This window comes from Sus scrofa, chromosome 11 (assembly GCF_054392235.1).
Source record: "Sus scrofa isolate SSC_HxYL_T2T_F1_AM1 chromosome 11, Sscrofa_HxYL_maternal_Yorkshire_Landrace_v2.0, whole genome shotgun sequence".
Lineage (NCBI taxonomy): Eukaryota > Metazoa > Chordata > Mammalia > Artiodactyla > Suidae > Sus > Sus scrofa.
Genome location: NC_139393.1, coordinates 20,633,736 through 20,650,188, shown reverse-complemented (window position 1 = coordinate 20,650,188; position 16,453 = coordinate 20,633,736). Strand labels below are relative to the sequence as shown.

Sequence of the window (16,453 nt, the reverse complement as noted above, 5' to 3'; positions counted from 1 at the left end):
AGCAAAGTGAATCAGTTATACATATACATATATCCATTCTTTTTCCCCATAAAATTCCAGTACATTAGGTAAACCTCCCTGTGCTATACAGTAGGTCCTTATTATCTATTTTATATATAATAGTGTGTATGTATTAATCCCAACCTCCAGTCCCCCCTGCCATGGGTTCCTCCTTGGTAACCATAAATTTGATTTTGAAATCTGTGGGTTTGTTCATTTTGGAAATAAATTATTTTGTGTCATTTTTATTATTTACATATCATTTATATATATGATATTTGTATATTTATCATATTAATTCAAGTAAGTCAGACAATCTCTAGATCCATTCATGTTGCTGCAAATGGCATTTTTTTGTTCTTTTTTATAGCTGAGTAACATTCCATTGTATGTATGTACCACATCTTCTTTATCCATTGCTCTGTCAATGGACACTCAGGTTGCTTCCATATCTTGGCTAATGTAAATAGTGATGCAGTGAACATTGGTGTGCATGAATTTTTTCAAATTATGGTTTTCTCTAGATATATGCTCAGGGGTGGGGGTGTTGCATCATAAGGTAGTTCTCGTTTTAGTTACTTTTCTTTTGACTTTGTAGGGCATCACCCATGGAGATTCCCAGGCTAGGGGACAAACTGGAGTTGCAGCTGCTGGCCTACACCACAGCCACAGCAATGCAGGATCCAAGCAGTGTCTGAAACGTACACCACAGCTCATGGCATTGCCAGATCCTTAACCCACTGGGCAAAGCCAGGGATTGAGCCTGAATCCTCATGGATACTAGCCAGATTCATTTCTGCTGAGCCATGACAGGAACTCCCTAGATTTAGTTTTTTAAGGAAGCTCCATGTAGTTCTTCATAATGGCTGCACCAGTTGACATTCCCACCAAGAGTGCAAGAGGTTACCCTTTTCTCAGCACCCTCTCCAGCATTTATTTTTGTAGACATTTTGATGATTGCAGTTCTGACTGGTGTGAGGTGATACCTCCTTGTAATTTTGATTTGCATTTCTCTAATAGTGATGTTGAGCATTTCTCATGTGCTTTTTGGCTATTTGCCTGTCTTTTTAGAGAAATGTCTATTTAGATCTTCTGCCCATTTTTTTGATCAGGTTTTTATTTTGTGATATAAAGCAATATGGAATGTTTGCATATTTTGGTGATGAATCCCTTGTTGGTTGCTTTGTTTGCAAAAATTTTCTCCCATTATGTGGAGTTTTTTTTTTTATTTCTCATGGTTTCCTTTGCTGTGAAAAACTTTTTAAGTTTAATTAGACCCCATTTGTTTCTTTTTCTTTTTCTTTTCATCACTTTAGGAGTTGGATCCAAAAAGATACTGCTGTAATTTATGTCAAAGAGTGTTCTGCCTATGTTTTCCTGTAGGAGTTTTATAATAGCCAATCTTACATTTAGGTCTTTAATCAATTTTGAATTTATTCTCATGTATGGTATCGGAGAATGTTCTAATTATCTTACATGTAGTTGTCCAGCTTTGCCAACACCATTTATTGAAGAGACTTTTTCTCATTGTATATTATTGCCCCCCTTGTCATAGATTAGTTGAATTAGGTGTGTGGGTTTATCTCTGGGCTTTTTATCTTGTTCCTCTGATCGATATTTCTGGGTTTTTGTGCCATACTGTTTTGATGAATGTAGCTTTGTGGAATACTCATAAGTTAGGGGGCTTGATTCCTCTAGTTCCTGTTTTCTTTTTCAATATTGCTTTGGCTATTTGGGGTCATTTGTGTTTCCATACAACTTCAAAATTTTTCCATTCTAGTTCTATGAAAAATGCCATAGGTAATTTGATAGAGATTGCACTGAATCTGTAGATTGCCTTGGGTATAATCATTATGACGTTATTGATTCTGGTATAACATTGCATAGTGTTCCATCTGTTTGTGTCATCTTTGATTCTTTCACTAGTGTCTTACAGTTTCCAGAGTACAGATATTTTGCCTCTTTAGGTAGGTTTATTCCTAGGTATTTTATTCTTTTGAGTGTGATGGTAAATGGGATTGTTTCCTTAATTGTTTGTGTATAGGAATGCAAGAGATTTCTGTGTATTAATTTTGTATCCTGCTACTTTACCAAATTCTTTGTTGATTTTTAACAATTTTCTGGTAGCACCTTTAGGATTTTCTATAGGATGTCATCTATAAACAGTGATAGTTTTATTTCTTCCTTACTAATTTGGATTCCTTTTCTTCTTCTTCTTCTTCTTCTTCTTCTTCTTCTTCTCTGATTGTCATAGCTAAGACTTCCAAAACTATGTTGAGTAAAAGTGGTGAGGAGTTTCTGCTGTGGTGCAATGGGATCAGTGGTGTCGCTGGAATGCTCTGTCATAGGTTTGATCCCCAGTCTGGCACAGTGGGTTAAGGATCTGACATCACAGTAGGTCACAACTGTGGCTCAGATCTGATCCCTGCCCCAGAAACTCCATATGCCACAGGGCAGCCAAAAATGGGGCAAAAAAAAAAATGAGTAGAAGTGGTGAGCGTGACATCCTTGTCTTCTTCCTGATCTTGGGAGAAATACTTTCTGCTTTTCACTATTAAGAATGATGTTAGCTGCAGTGGGTTTGTCATATATGGCCTTTATTATGTTGAGGTAGTGTCTTACAGTTTCCAGAGAACAGATCTTTTGCCACTTTAGGTAGGTTTATTCCTAGGTATTTTATTCTTTGGGTGTGATGGTAAATGGGATTGTTTCCATGCTCACATTCTGGAGAGTTTTATCAAAAATGGGTGTAGGATTTCGTCAGAAGCTTTTTCTGCATCTATTGAGATGAGCATATGGTTTTTATTCTCCAGTTTGTTAATGTGGTGTGTCACAATGATTGATATACTGATACTGAAGAATCCTTGCATCCCTGGGATGAATCCCACTTGGTCATGGTGTATGACCCTTTTAATATACTGTTAGATTCAATTTGTTAATACTTTGTTGAGGATATTTTCATCTTTGTTTATTGTGATGCTGGCCTATAATTTTCTTTTGTGCTGTCTTTGTCTGGCTTTGGTATCAGGGTGATGGTGGCCTCATGGAATGAGCTTGAGAGTGTTCTTTCCTCTGTAATTTTCTGGAAGGGTTTCAGTAGAATAGGTGTTAACTCTTCTCTAAATTTTTGATATAATTTTGGCTGTGAAGTCATCTAGCCCTAGACTTTTGTTTGTTGGAAGTTTTTAAATCACAGTTTCCATTTAAGTACTTGCTATTAGTCTATTCATACTTTTTTCCTGGTTTTGTCTTGCAAGGTTGTGCCTTGGTAAGAATTTGTCCATTTCATCTAGGTTTTCCATTTTATTTTGTACCTTATATATTTAAAGTTATATTATTAGGTATATTACAAACTAGAATTTTATTAGTTTTTGTCAAGCATGTATGTTGTAGAGATACACATGTATTTCTAGTGTAAACACAAAAAATGCATTAACTCATAAGCTAGTAAGAGAAAAATGAACTAATAAAAATAATAAATAGAAGAGAAAAAGAAAAGTCAGGAAAAAATAGTAAACAATTCTAAGACTGTAAATCGCCTCCATATATCACTGATTACATTATACTTGAATGGACTGAGTAATCCAATAGCAGCATAAAGAATTTCAGAGCTCTACGCTTTTTGCAAGAGGTGTATAATCATCCCTTGGAATTCACAAAAGATTGGATCCAGGACCCACAGCTATACAAATCCACAGATGCTCAAGTCCCATGGTCTGCCCTCCGTATCTGCAGGGTTCTATACTCACAGATTCAACCAACTGCAGATCCTGAACATAATGCACAGGTTGCCATTGGTTGAATCTGCAGATGGGGAACCTATAACTATGGAGGGCCAACTGTATTTTAAATGCAAGGCAGAAAATATTAGAAATCTTATTTTGGCTGGTATTGTAGCCACATTAACTTTTTAAAGTTTTTCTTTGCATAGCATATCCTTATTTGTCATTTTAATATTTTTATGTCCACTGTCAGCTTATTATTGCTTCTTTGAAGGTAATATATTATTTTCCTTTCAGCTATTTTAAAATAATTTTTCTTGTTTTAGCAGTTTGTGATTGTCTAAATGTAGCTTTCTTTATATTTTCCCATTTGGATTTATAGAACGTTCTGCATCTGTTTCCTGATGTTTTTATTAACATGTGAGAAATTTATCTCATATCTCTTGAAATATTTGTCTCATTCTCTTTTGCTTCTCTTCTAGAACTCTTATATGTTAAGTATATTTTTACTGACCTATCTTCCATTTTACTAATCTTCTCTTTTGTCAAATCTATCATTAAACCAATTAGTTTTTAATTTTACTTATTTTAACAGTTCTCTAATTTTACACTTGTATAATTTTCATTTGATTTTTTAAAAGATTATTTTTCCTGATAAAATTTTCCATCTTGTGGAGTTTCCATTGTGGCTCAGTAGGTTAAGAACCCCATGTAGCGTTTGTGAGGATGTGGGTTTGATCCCTGGCCTCGCTCAGTGCATTAAGGATCTGGAGTTGCTGCAAACTGAGGCACAGGTCCTGGATGCGACTTGGATCTGGTGTTGTTGTGGCTGTCATGTAGGCTGGCCGTGGGAGCTCTGATTCAACCCCCAACCTGGAAACTTCCATATGTGACAGGTATGCCCCCCTCCACACACACAGATTTCCATCTTCCCATTTCTTTTCTCAAATTTATAAAAATTACTTTCATGTTCTTGTCAGATGATTCCAATAACTCAACAATCTCTCCATCTCTTTCTATTGCTGATTTTCTTGTCTCTTGCCATTTTGTTTGACTTCTAATTTTTGAATAAATGGCAGATACACATTAGAAAAATTTTGGAGGATCTGGAAAAGTTTACCTTCTCCATAGAAGTTTATTCTATTCTCAGGTAAGCAATGGGGAGGATAAAGTCATAGATACTACTGAAACTACGATCAGAGACTGAGCTCACTCAAGTTACCTTTTATTTGGTAATTTTTCTCCTTATTTCTGAGTAATCCCCATCTGAGAGTTTAGGATATCTACCATAATGTTCTTTTTGGTGTGTCCTGAACTCTAAGTTTTGTCTTGCACCATGAGTCTTAAAACCCTGATGTTATTTTTCCGAGTTTTGCTGTTTGGCTTCTTTCTTCTTATGCTCTGCAGTTTAAGAATTCATCAAATACTTCATGGAAAAAGAAAAAAAAACCTGCCAAGACTCAGAGTTTGTCTTCTTTACACTTCTTTTCATTCTGAAAACAAGACCCTCATATCTTGGCTACTTTGGCTTCCAACTTTTATTTTCTTGGCTCCATGAAACTGCCAAAAGCTCTGTTGACTTTTCGAACTTCATGAGCAGCCCCTCTGTCTGATTCTCAGTATCTAACTCTAGGCCAAGAATCAGAAAATATCTCACTCAGTAGGCCAGAAAATATTGGTTATGTCTCTATAGTTCCCTTCTTAAAAATCTTACAGTAGCTTTTCTTTTTCTTTTTCTTCTGGCAACTCTCTGATGCCTTCAGACAATTTTTTTCTTTAGTTTTATATGGATTTTTGTCTTTGCTATGAGTGATAGAATTGATCTACCACACCCATTCCATATTAACCTTAAAAGCAAAAGAAAGTAGAGACCAGTTACATCTATGCAAGGTCACAAGTAAAGTATCTACATAAGTAATTGTAGGGGAAGGCCATCTCATACACGCAGTCATTCAACCACCTAATAATGGACCTTGGGTCTAGAACACTTCCTTGCCAAAGACAGAGTCCTCATAGACTGTGCTGGGATTTGCCCCTTGGGTAGGAATATCTTTCCAAGTGTCAGCCTCAACATGTATTCCTTTGTTTTGCTTGAGTGTGTGTATTACATGGCACCCAGCCCCCTTCACTATTATATCTGTTCCCAGCAGGGAGAGGACAGGGTCCTGCTGCTGCTTCACAAGAGAGGAACCTACAGGCTAAATGCCACTTGGAAGCTGCTGAGAAGGACCCACTGGCCATGGGGGACCAATGCCCACTACGGAAGGTGAACTTGCTTGCTCTTCTCCGCGTGAGTAAAGCTTGTTCCATCCAGTGCTTGACTGCACTGTTTTCATAGGCAATTCTAAGGCCATTGTGCAAAATAGGCAGTTGATTCTACTTGCTCGACAGTCATCCTAGAGAAATACCAACATATGTACTAATCATTTATTCACTGTTCCAGTTATCCACTGCTCCGTCACAGTACTAAATGATTTAGAACAAGAGCAGTCACTTTTTCCGCTCACAAACGTACAATGTGGACAACACCTGGAAAGGGAAGTTCATCTCTCCTCCATGTAACATGTGCTGAGAGTTGGAAGGGTAGGGGGCTTGCAGTGGCTGGGGGCTAGAATCATCTGAAGGCTGTCTCAGTCACATATCTGCAATTTGATATAGGCTGTCAACTGGAACCTCAGGCAGGATGATGACAACAACAGCTGTACATGACTTCTCCATGTGGCTGTTTGCTTGATTGCCTTCTTTTTTTTGTGTGTGTGTGTGTCTTTTTTAGGGCTGCACCTGAGCATATGGAAATTGCCAGGCTAGGGACTGAATCAGAGCTGCAGCTGCAGGCCCACACCACAGCCACATGGGATCTGAGCCACATCTGTGACCTACACCACAGCTCACTGCAACACTGGATCCTTAACCCACTGAGTGAGGCCAGGGATCAAACCCACATTCTCATGGATCCTAGTCAGTTCATTACTGTAAAGTCATGATGGGAGCTCCACATTTGCTTTCTTAAGGATCTTTTGTGGGTTCCATGAATCTCCCACGAATACATCTCTAAAGGCCTGAGCTGAAACACTAGCACAGCATTACTTCTGCCACAGTCTATTAATTCAGTGTCAAGAAGAGGGGACACAGACCCTACAGTCTCACTGGGAGGCGTGAAAAATATTTTTGAGTTATGTTTTAACTCAAGACTCTGCAGAGTTCCCATTGTGGCTCAGCAGCAATGAACCCGACTAGTATCCAGGAGGACACGGGTTCAATCTCTGGCCTCACTCAGTGGATAAAGGATCTAGTGTTGCTGTGAGCTGTGGTGAAGGTTGCAAATGTGGCTAAGATCCTGCATTGCTGTGGCTCTGGCGTAGGCCAGCAGCTACAACTCCAATTTGATCCTTAGCCTGGGAAGTTCCATATGCACGGCACTAAAAAGAAAAAAAAAAAATCTCCACACTCTTTGATCTACCTAATTATCATATGTACAAATGTGCATGTATTCTCCTAGGTGTTGGTAATGAACAGTAATGATCAAAATCTATCAAGATTCTTCCCTTGCAGTAGGAATAGAAAATTAAAACAAACACATAAATCTGTAGTATAATTTAAGATGGTTATGGAGGCAGATGGTATCAGTGGGTGGAAAGTGATGCTCAGGTTGAAATTTTTCAGACAGTGTCCAGAAAGTGCCTCATTGAAATGGTCAACTTGGAGTTCCTGTTGCAGAACCCAACTAGTGTCCATGAGGATGCTAGTTTGATCCTTAGCCTCACTTAGTGAGTTAAGAATCCTGTGTTGCCACAGCTCTGGCAGCAGCTGCAGCTCTTATTTGACCCCTAGCCTGGGAACTTCCATATGCTCCAGGTGCAGCCCTAAAAAGTTAAGAAAAAAAAAAAAAAAAGAAATGGTTACATTTAATCAGATACCTGAATGAATACTTGTAAGATCTGGGGGAGGAACATGACAGGAAGAGGAGATGAAAAACAAACCTGTACTGAGGGGGGAAACGAAGTTGGCAAGTTCGAGGGACAGGTAAGCAAAGTTGTTAGTGGAAGAAAAAGTCAGAAATATTGGCAGGATTAGGCATGTGATGTCTTAAGGATTGTACTGAGGAATATGAATTTGGATTTTATTTTGGGTATTGGGGGATGATATGGGTGGGGTTTAGGTAAAGGTTAACAGATTTCTATTTGTGCTTTTAAAACATCCTTCTGGTGGCTCTGTAAATTGACTGGATAGTGGCAAGAACGGGAAGTTGGCAAGAGATGAAGTTACCTTGGACTTGCGTGGCAACAATAGAGTGGGTTAAAAGTAGGGGGATTCAGGATATGTTTTGAATGTGAAGCTTAAGACAGTCCAGTGCAATGGATATGTATTATGGCAGGGACAGAAGAAAATATTATTTGCAGGTTTGAGCTAAGCAACAAGGTGAATTGTGCTGCCTTGACTGAGACGTAAAAGAATAGGAAAGAACAGGTTGCACAGGGGTATAAATTGCATTCTTAAATATGTTAACTTTGAGCTTCCTCTTACGTATTCAAATGCCAAAAAGTTCTGAGTACATGAGCATAGCGTTTAGGGGAGGCGTTCCCATCATGGCTCAGTGGTTAACAAACCCAACTGGTATCCTTGAGGACTTGGGTTGGATCCGTGCCCTTGCCCAGTGGATTAAGGATCTGCCATTGCCATTAGCTGTGGTGTAGGCTGCAGATGCAGCTTGGATCCCAAGTTGCTGTGGCATAGGCTGGGAGCTGTAGCTCCTATTCAACCCTTAGCCTGGGAACCTCCATATGCTGCAGGTGCAGCCTTAAAAAGACAAAAGACAAGAAAAATAATTTAGGGGAGAGGTCAACATTAGAGTTATTAAATGTGGTAGTCTTCAAGTTTATAAATGATATATAAAGTCATTGACCTGGTTAGAAATCACCAAAAAAGTAAGCGTGGACAGGAAGGAAATAAAAACTATAAAACATAACCATTTTCAATTCATTAAAATGAAATACTTGAGGTCACAATTTTTTTTTTTTGAGAATGCACCTTGGAAGGAAAGAATTTTTATGTGTCCTATAAATTCTCAAAATATTACTCTGATTATTATTGGTCTCAGAAAGATAAGCAAGAGTTTCCAAGAATATCTATTTTTCCAGAAATTTAACTTTTCATCTTATCTGGGCTGTATATCACATGCATCATACCATTAATTTATTCTATAAAATGTATCACCTAGATAATATGACATTTTTTGCTTATAGTGTGAATAAAACCATCAGCTCTATAGTAATTGATCTTAATCTGTGAATAATGTAGACCTTCTGATGCTCAGAAAACTGAGTCATCTTGTAGTCTTGCCTTAAATGTAACTCTAGCAGATTTGAAACCAAATACATAGAAGCAGCATGACGTCTTTCATTAAAAAGAAAAGAAAGAGGGCCTAGGACTGAGCTCAGAGAATGTTCAATAGTTAGAGCTCATGAATAAGAAGTGAATCCCATTACAGATAATTGAGAATTAGAAGTCAGTGAAAAAAAGGAGAGAATAACATCTTAGAAACCAAGTTAAAAATAATGTCTTTCATAAGAAGAGAACAGTTATGTCTGTTTAAATGCTGAAATAAAATGAGAAATAAAGGTTAGGTATTAGATTTGGCAAGATTGGTCACACGGTTAAGTATCATCTCAGTAGACTCTGGAGACAGTGTTGTGACTGGCACAGGTAGATGTGTGAATCCATGCAGGAAAATAGAGATGTTGAAAAAAAGAGATTTACTATAAAAGAAAGTCGGAGACTAGGGAGTTGCAGAAGGAAGACATGGAGCCTAGGGAAGTTTTATGACATTTCTTACAGCTTATTTGTACCCTGTTGAGGATAATCCAGAAGCGAAAGGGACGTTCATGGGACAGAAGGCGGAAGGGCAGTTGTAGGTGCCATAACTGAAGTAAGCACGGCTTCCAGTGTGCAAGTAAAGGAGTTACATTTAGAAACAGTTCACTGGTTGGGTTAAGAAGGAAGCCTGTGTGGGTGCTAGGGAGAATAGGCTGGTAGGTTTGGTGGTGGAAATACTAAGTAGTTTCCTTTTGATTACTTTGATTATACCCATAAAGTAGATGGTAATCATGACCTGAGAGTAAGGCGAGGTGAAGGAGTGTATGAGGCGTGAGGAGAGAAAATGAGTGAAAGCCTCACCCGGAGAAGAGGAGAATGAATTAACCAGCGCCCAGAGTAATTCTGAGAGGTAGTGTCCACAGGTTTGGGGCACTTTTCAGTGAGCAAGAAGGAAAGACAATCTTCAGAGACCAAGAAATTGTAGCGTTCTAACGAGCACCGTGGAAAGATTTGAGAACGCAGTAAAGAATTGGAGATGGGGTTAAATGAGGAGAACTTCAGATGAAGACATTCTGAAAGCTGGGGGCTTTAGCGCTGCAGGTGTCTACACAGATATGAATCTTCATGGGATTCCCTTTTGTCCAGTACGACCTCCAAGTGTTTGCGGAAGCCGACGTTAAGTTGATGTTCTTAATGGCGATCTGAGAATACTCTCATCTACCCTCCTTATAGAAAACTATCAAACAGGATCCCTATCTCACTTTAAAGATACAAGTAAATTCCAGATTGGGTAAAGACATAAATTAGAAAAAAAAAATTGAGACTTTAAGTATGGGGAAAAATATCTTTGTGCCCTTAAAATTGGAAAATATTTTAGTCCAGTCACTAAAATTGAGTCCATAAAAAGGAAAAATTAACCAACTTGATACCATTAAAGACAGGATTTTAGCCTGACATCAGTATCATACATAAATGACCAGGGGAAGATGAGAAGTCAATGTCCAATATAGAAAAAAACAAAAGTTATGGACAAAAGAAATAGATATGCAGGTCACAGAGCAGAAAAATAGGCTAATACACATCTGAAAAGATACTCCACTTATAGCCAGGAAACTATAAAATAATATTTTGATTTCCCTTTATATCCACTTAATTGGAATGAGTAACAATTACTTATAACAGTATTCACGAGTGCCCATGAGAAAAACATAAGCTTGCCTACATTGTTGATAGTAAATTTGGTGCAACTGCTACTGACAACAAGTCAGCAGTATCTAGTAAAAGTGAAAATGTGTGCACGCTATCACTGATCATTTTCATTTGGGGTACATTCCTGGGGAAAAATTATACTCATGTACATAAAGAGAGATATACAAGAGTATTTTAGTAGTGTTACTCATGAAAATGAAAAAAATTTGCAGCAACTTAAAATACTTTGCTTTGGGGAATGGATGTATGAAATATGATATATTCAAATTACAGAAAATGATGGCACAGTGGAGGAGAATGAATTTATACATCTACCACGCCAACCTGCACACATCTAAAAAAGTCATATTGAATGAAAAAAGCACATTTCGGAGAGACTTCCCCATTTTATAATCTATATAATGTTTTACATACACTAAAAATCGCTATTATTTTTGGATAGCTATGTAACTAAAAATATACAACATTGAACTTGGAAAGATTCACATTAAATTTATCATAGCAGATATTTGTCTGTGGGAGAAGGCACATTTAAATTCCTTTTCTTCATTTATAAAATTAAAATATGGCACAAATGAACCTATCTACAAAAAGCAGAAAAAGACATAGAGAACAGATTTGGGATTGCCAAAGCGGAGGGAGTGGGATGAACTGGGAGTATGGGGTTAGTAGATGCAAACTGTTCCATTTAGAATGGATCAGCAATGAGGTCCTACTGTAGAGCACAGGGAACTATGTCCAATCACTTGAGAGAGAACACAATGGATGATAATATGAGAAAAAGGATGCATACAGGTCTATGACTGAGTCACTTTGCTGTACAGCAGAATTTGGCACAACACTGTAAATCAACTATAACAAAAATAATATATAGATTATCTTTGATATAACATTTTGTTCCATTTCTGTATTTTTAAATTCTCAAAATCAAAGTGAAAGGAAATAAAGACAGATGAAAATGAGGAAAGATTTAACAGTGCATCCAAACCAAAAATGAGCATTTCTATTAGTAAAAGCACAACAGCTGTGATAGTTGAGGAAAACAAAGGAGAGAAATACTACTGAGTTATCTGGGGTCTTGAGCAGAGTTCTGAAGTCAGATTTGCTTTGTCCATTTTCCATTCCTATTTATTCTACAGTTTAAGTCACCTCTTACATCCAAAGTGTTTTTATTTATTGAAAAAGGTAAGTTGATTAGAACAATGATTCTCTTTTATTTTTAAACTATTTAGTGTTTACCTTTCTTCCAGTTGTGAACTTTGACCTATAAAGTTTTGGCATTCATCTAATTTGTTAATTTGAGATAAAGAAGAGAACCACAGTGGAATTTCTGATAGAAAGAAGACGGCCCAGCTACGTCATGGTATTTTGGTGCCTGCAGAGACTGTACATCACAAACTAGCCCAAGTCCCCAGAAAGAAAAGATATGACGACCTGATTAAATGTCTCAAAAGGTTGAATACATGATGAGAGAGGATTACATATGTCAAAAAAATTTTTCCATTTTATGTCTCAATAGATAGGTATGTTGAGGACTGTTGAGTTCAAATATTCACTAAGAGATTAACCTATGTATGGGCCTGTTTCATCTCCAAAAGCAGAACAGCAAAGCCAAATGATGTCTGACCTGCCACTCAAGTTTCCAGTTACAGAAAAGACCCTGCTTCATTCAGCCTGCCCACCCCAGCTGCCCTGATCTCAAAGTGCAGACAGATCACAGGTACTGACCCCAACATCACCTATCAAAAAGGCAGCTAGTTCTTAGCAGGTAATCACCTGGGTTTTATCCAGAATTGTGTGTGTGTATGTGTGATTGAGAGAGAGAAGGAAGGAGAGAGGGAATAAAGAGGGAGAAATAGGCACAGTTCTGATTGCTGTCAGCTGCGCAATCTTGCTCGACTGTGGCTTGCAGGGCACTCAGAACTCTTGGGAAGTTGAGGCAAGGGAAGCAGGCATTTCCAGCCACAAGGCCTGCTTTGTATACAATTTGTTTGCCGGGGCAGAAAGAATTGGTGAGCTCTTGATGCTAACTCAGAATAATATTGGTCAGGAGAGAGGGTGATTTACTCAAGATGTGCAGCTTCCTTTTATTGAAATATTTTAAAGATGGAAGGAGGAGAGTCAAGAAACCAAATTAAAGCACACATTTCAAGTAGTGTAATGTGCATCTGGCATGTTTGATTCAGAACATGTCTGTCTGAGTGTTATTGGATTGCTTTATAAAGGTGTTTTCTAGAGGGCACGGACCATGTGGGGTGAGCAGGTGTGCTCTCTCTCTCCCCCAGCACACAGATATACTCCCCCAATACTGCAAAACCACGGCTTTCCAGAATGCCCACCTGTATCAAATGGCTCTCAGCACAGAGTCCTGAATGTCTTCTGGTTGTAAAACCACTGAAACAAGTAAGAATAAATGATCCTGAGACTAAGTCCCCATAATTATCATTGCAGAGCCTGGTCATGCTCATGGTCACGATTACCTTTAGCTTTAGTTGCCTTTCGTTTGCTCTGGTGAGAAAATCAGCCAGGCAAACTCCCCCTTTTCCCATCTTCTCGGTAGACTAAAGAAAAGTCACTCACTCTCTTCTCTTTCTAATAACCTGGCAGCAGTATGTGTCTGTGTGTGTACGAATGTGTATGCAAGCATATGTGACACAAGTGTGTGTCTGTGGGTTATGCATGTGCATATATGTGTGTATACATGCTCATGTGTGTACCTGTGTGGGGGCTCATGTGTACGTGTTTTTAAGGGGGAAGAGTTGCTAATGTAGGAGTGTGTTGTTGCAAAAATCTTTAGTGTTTCCCACATTGTGAGAGGTAGGCTCTCGGCAGGGCCTTCTCTGTCCTTCCTGTCACTGCAAAGGCCTGTTGGGTGGGACATCTCTGACCTCACTGTGCTGGATGAGGGGTTCGAGCTAAGGGAGACTGGTTTGTGTGCAGTAAAATGTGAAGGAGCATTACCTAAGACTAAATGCCCCAGGACATTAGACTTGACCTCTGTATAATGCTTTACAGTTTATTAAAATGTTTCCATCTAAGTTAATTTGTTTAATAAAGATATGGTCTTCGAGTTCTGGTTGCCGCTCAGTGGGTTAAGAACCCAACATAGTGTCCCATGAAGATGAGGGTTTGATCCCTGGCCTTGCTGAGTGGGCTAAGCTGCAGTGCAGGTCACAGATGCAGCTCTGATCCTGTGTTGCTGTGGCTGTGGTGTAGGCCGGCAGCTGCAGCTTTGATTCGACCCCTAGCCTGGGAACTTCCATATGCTGCAGGTGCGGCCATAAAAAGAAAAAGAGAGAGAAATATGTTGTTTACACACTTTTCCTCCCTTATCTTAACACTTGCATTTACTTATCTAGCAGGGTTTTTTTTTTTAAGACCTTAAGAATAGATGAAAAATCAAGAGCTAAAGAGAATCCATCCATTTGACCCCAAATAGAGCTTTCTATTGGCAGAATCATTTAACCAAGCAAGAGCCTGCTTAGTGGGGTGCTCTCCTAAGGAGTCAGCATACCCCAAATTGTTTTTGACACTGAAGCTTGAAGGAGGCCTTATCAACCCCCAACAACTCTACTACAAGAGATAGAGACTAACATCTATGACATTCCTACTATGCTTCACCTGTCTTATATTACTTCTCACACCAACCAGTGAGAATAGCTCTTAGAGTCCCATCTTCTAGATAGTCAAGAATTTTATATATCTTACACAAGTCCTTAGGGCGGTAAGTGTTAGAGCTAACATTTGCACCTTAGTCATCCAGAATCAAATCTATGCTTCCTATATCACACTGTGTTTTAATCAAAAAGGAAACTAGAATAGCTTTTTCCTCTATGTCATGGTAGCAGAAAGAATTTACAGGTTTTTTGAGTGATACTTCTACTTAAGAAGCAAAAAATATTTTTTGCCTCATCTAAAATATGACTCTTTTCTGTTCTTCTAATGCTAGCAGATATAAACCCCATCTCCGTGTTATAGTCCATATAATCCTCTGAAAAGGAAGTTATCAGAAAATGGAAGGGATCTAAACAAACAATAAAAGAACATGTGCTTGAAACTAAAGGAAAATAGATGGTAGATTATGATACACATGTGGCCAACCAGCCAGAGCTTGCTGTAAGAGCCAGCAAATAGAGAGATGTCTAAAAGCCTCCCAGGAGCCATGCCCCCCTGGGGCAAGGACAATATTAATTTTCTCCTAGCCCTCGAAGTGCAATACTTTATTCCATGGTCTTTCTAGCATTAACCATTGCCAGGGGGGCCAAATACAGTAAATGGATCAATGACTTGATGCTATTAGGCAGGTCCTATGAAGAAAAGAAATAACTGCAGTCTCCTTGGCAATAAGACATCAATATGAGCCGTCCTCCGAGGAGGCCTCTGGGGTAGAGTGCCTACACACATTCTTGATCAATAACGCATTAAACAAGGATGAGTGTACCAGCCTGGCAAACAATAAACAGTGCTGAGTCATCCACAGCCCCTCAAAATGAACCAGGCTTTAGATGATGCTAAATAGAAGTTTTAATCATCTTAAGCAAATCTTGACATGCTCTCATGCATGACTTCCTGGGAAGCTGTGGTCAGGGCTGGACTTACTGCACACACTCAAGCAGCCCTTTCTTGACATCTCTGAATAGCAGTAGTAGCAACAATAGTGGAGTTATAAGTAATAGGTAATAATGATAGCAATAATTGATAGCGATGATTTCTAATTTCAGTGTGTGTATTAACTTGTTTAACCCTCACAACAACCCTATAGCATAGGTACTATTATTATATTCACGTTAAAGAAAAAGGAGAGGTCACTAAGATGGTGACACACTGGAGGCTACCAAGTTTCCCTCATCTCACAAATACACAATATACAGCTACACGGGGGTCAAGTCCCTCTGAGGAAAATTCCAGAATCTAGTTGAGTTACTCCTACACATCAGGCAGCTGAGAAAGCACCCACATCAAAGCAGGTGGGAGAGGCTGAGACATAATACACCATGAACACTATACTCCTAGTGCCTTACAATGGAGAGGGAACCTCCAATTCCCAGCTTCTGCAAGAGGAGTGAGGAGTTTAGACCTCATGTTTAGCACCCCAGCTTTTAAGGCTATTGCTCGAGGTATAGATCCAAATCGCCTGTCTCTGAGAACCAACAAAGCTTGTGTTCCCAAGTCCCATAGCACTATAGCAAACAAAAACTGAAGGTTTTAAATGGATGTGCAAACACTTCCTATGGCTGGGCTCAGTGCAGGGGAAACAGGCAAGAGAACCCATCTCCCAGGTTCTCCTGGGAAGGAGTTTCACTGCATACTTTTCCAAATGCTGCCTGGGGATTCAGCTTCTGATCAGCCTGCATCTAGGTGCCAACTACAATCCTTCCCAGAGCTCAAAAGAGCTAGTGGACACTTTGCTTACATTCTCCCTCTCCAACTTCCTGGAAGGAGCTTGTTCACACATCTCATGCACCAACTTTTGTGGCTGCCCTCTAAAGGGTGATCCCTCTTATTATCTAGCGCTAATAGCCAACAGGGCTCAGCATTCATGAGTCCCACAGGACCATATTAAACAAAAAAAGCAGTTTTCAAATGGGCATGCAAGCCCTTTTCTGCAGGCTTAGCACAGAGAGGGCAAGCAAAACACCTGTCTTGCAGTTTCTCCCTGGAAAAGATTTGACTTCATACTTTCCAAGCTTCTGTCTGAGGTTCTAGCT

At 39.0% G+C, this 16,453-nt stretch overlaps 1 long non-coding RNA gene across 1 annotated transcript in view; it reads left to right on the top strand.

The window, feature by feature from the left end:
• Positions 1-16,453, top strand: part of LOC106505291 (uncharacterized) — a 400,457-nt gene that overhangs the window by 357,055 nt on the left and 26,949 nt on the right. The window contains exons 6-7 of the long non-coding RNA XR_014819487.1: positions 5,870-6,012; positions 12,347-12,465. This is a non-coding gene — a long non-coding RNA (uncharacterized LOC106505291). The remainder of the gene's footprint in view (positions 1-5,869; positions 6,013-12,346; positions 12,466-16,453) is intronic.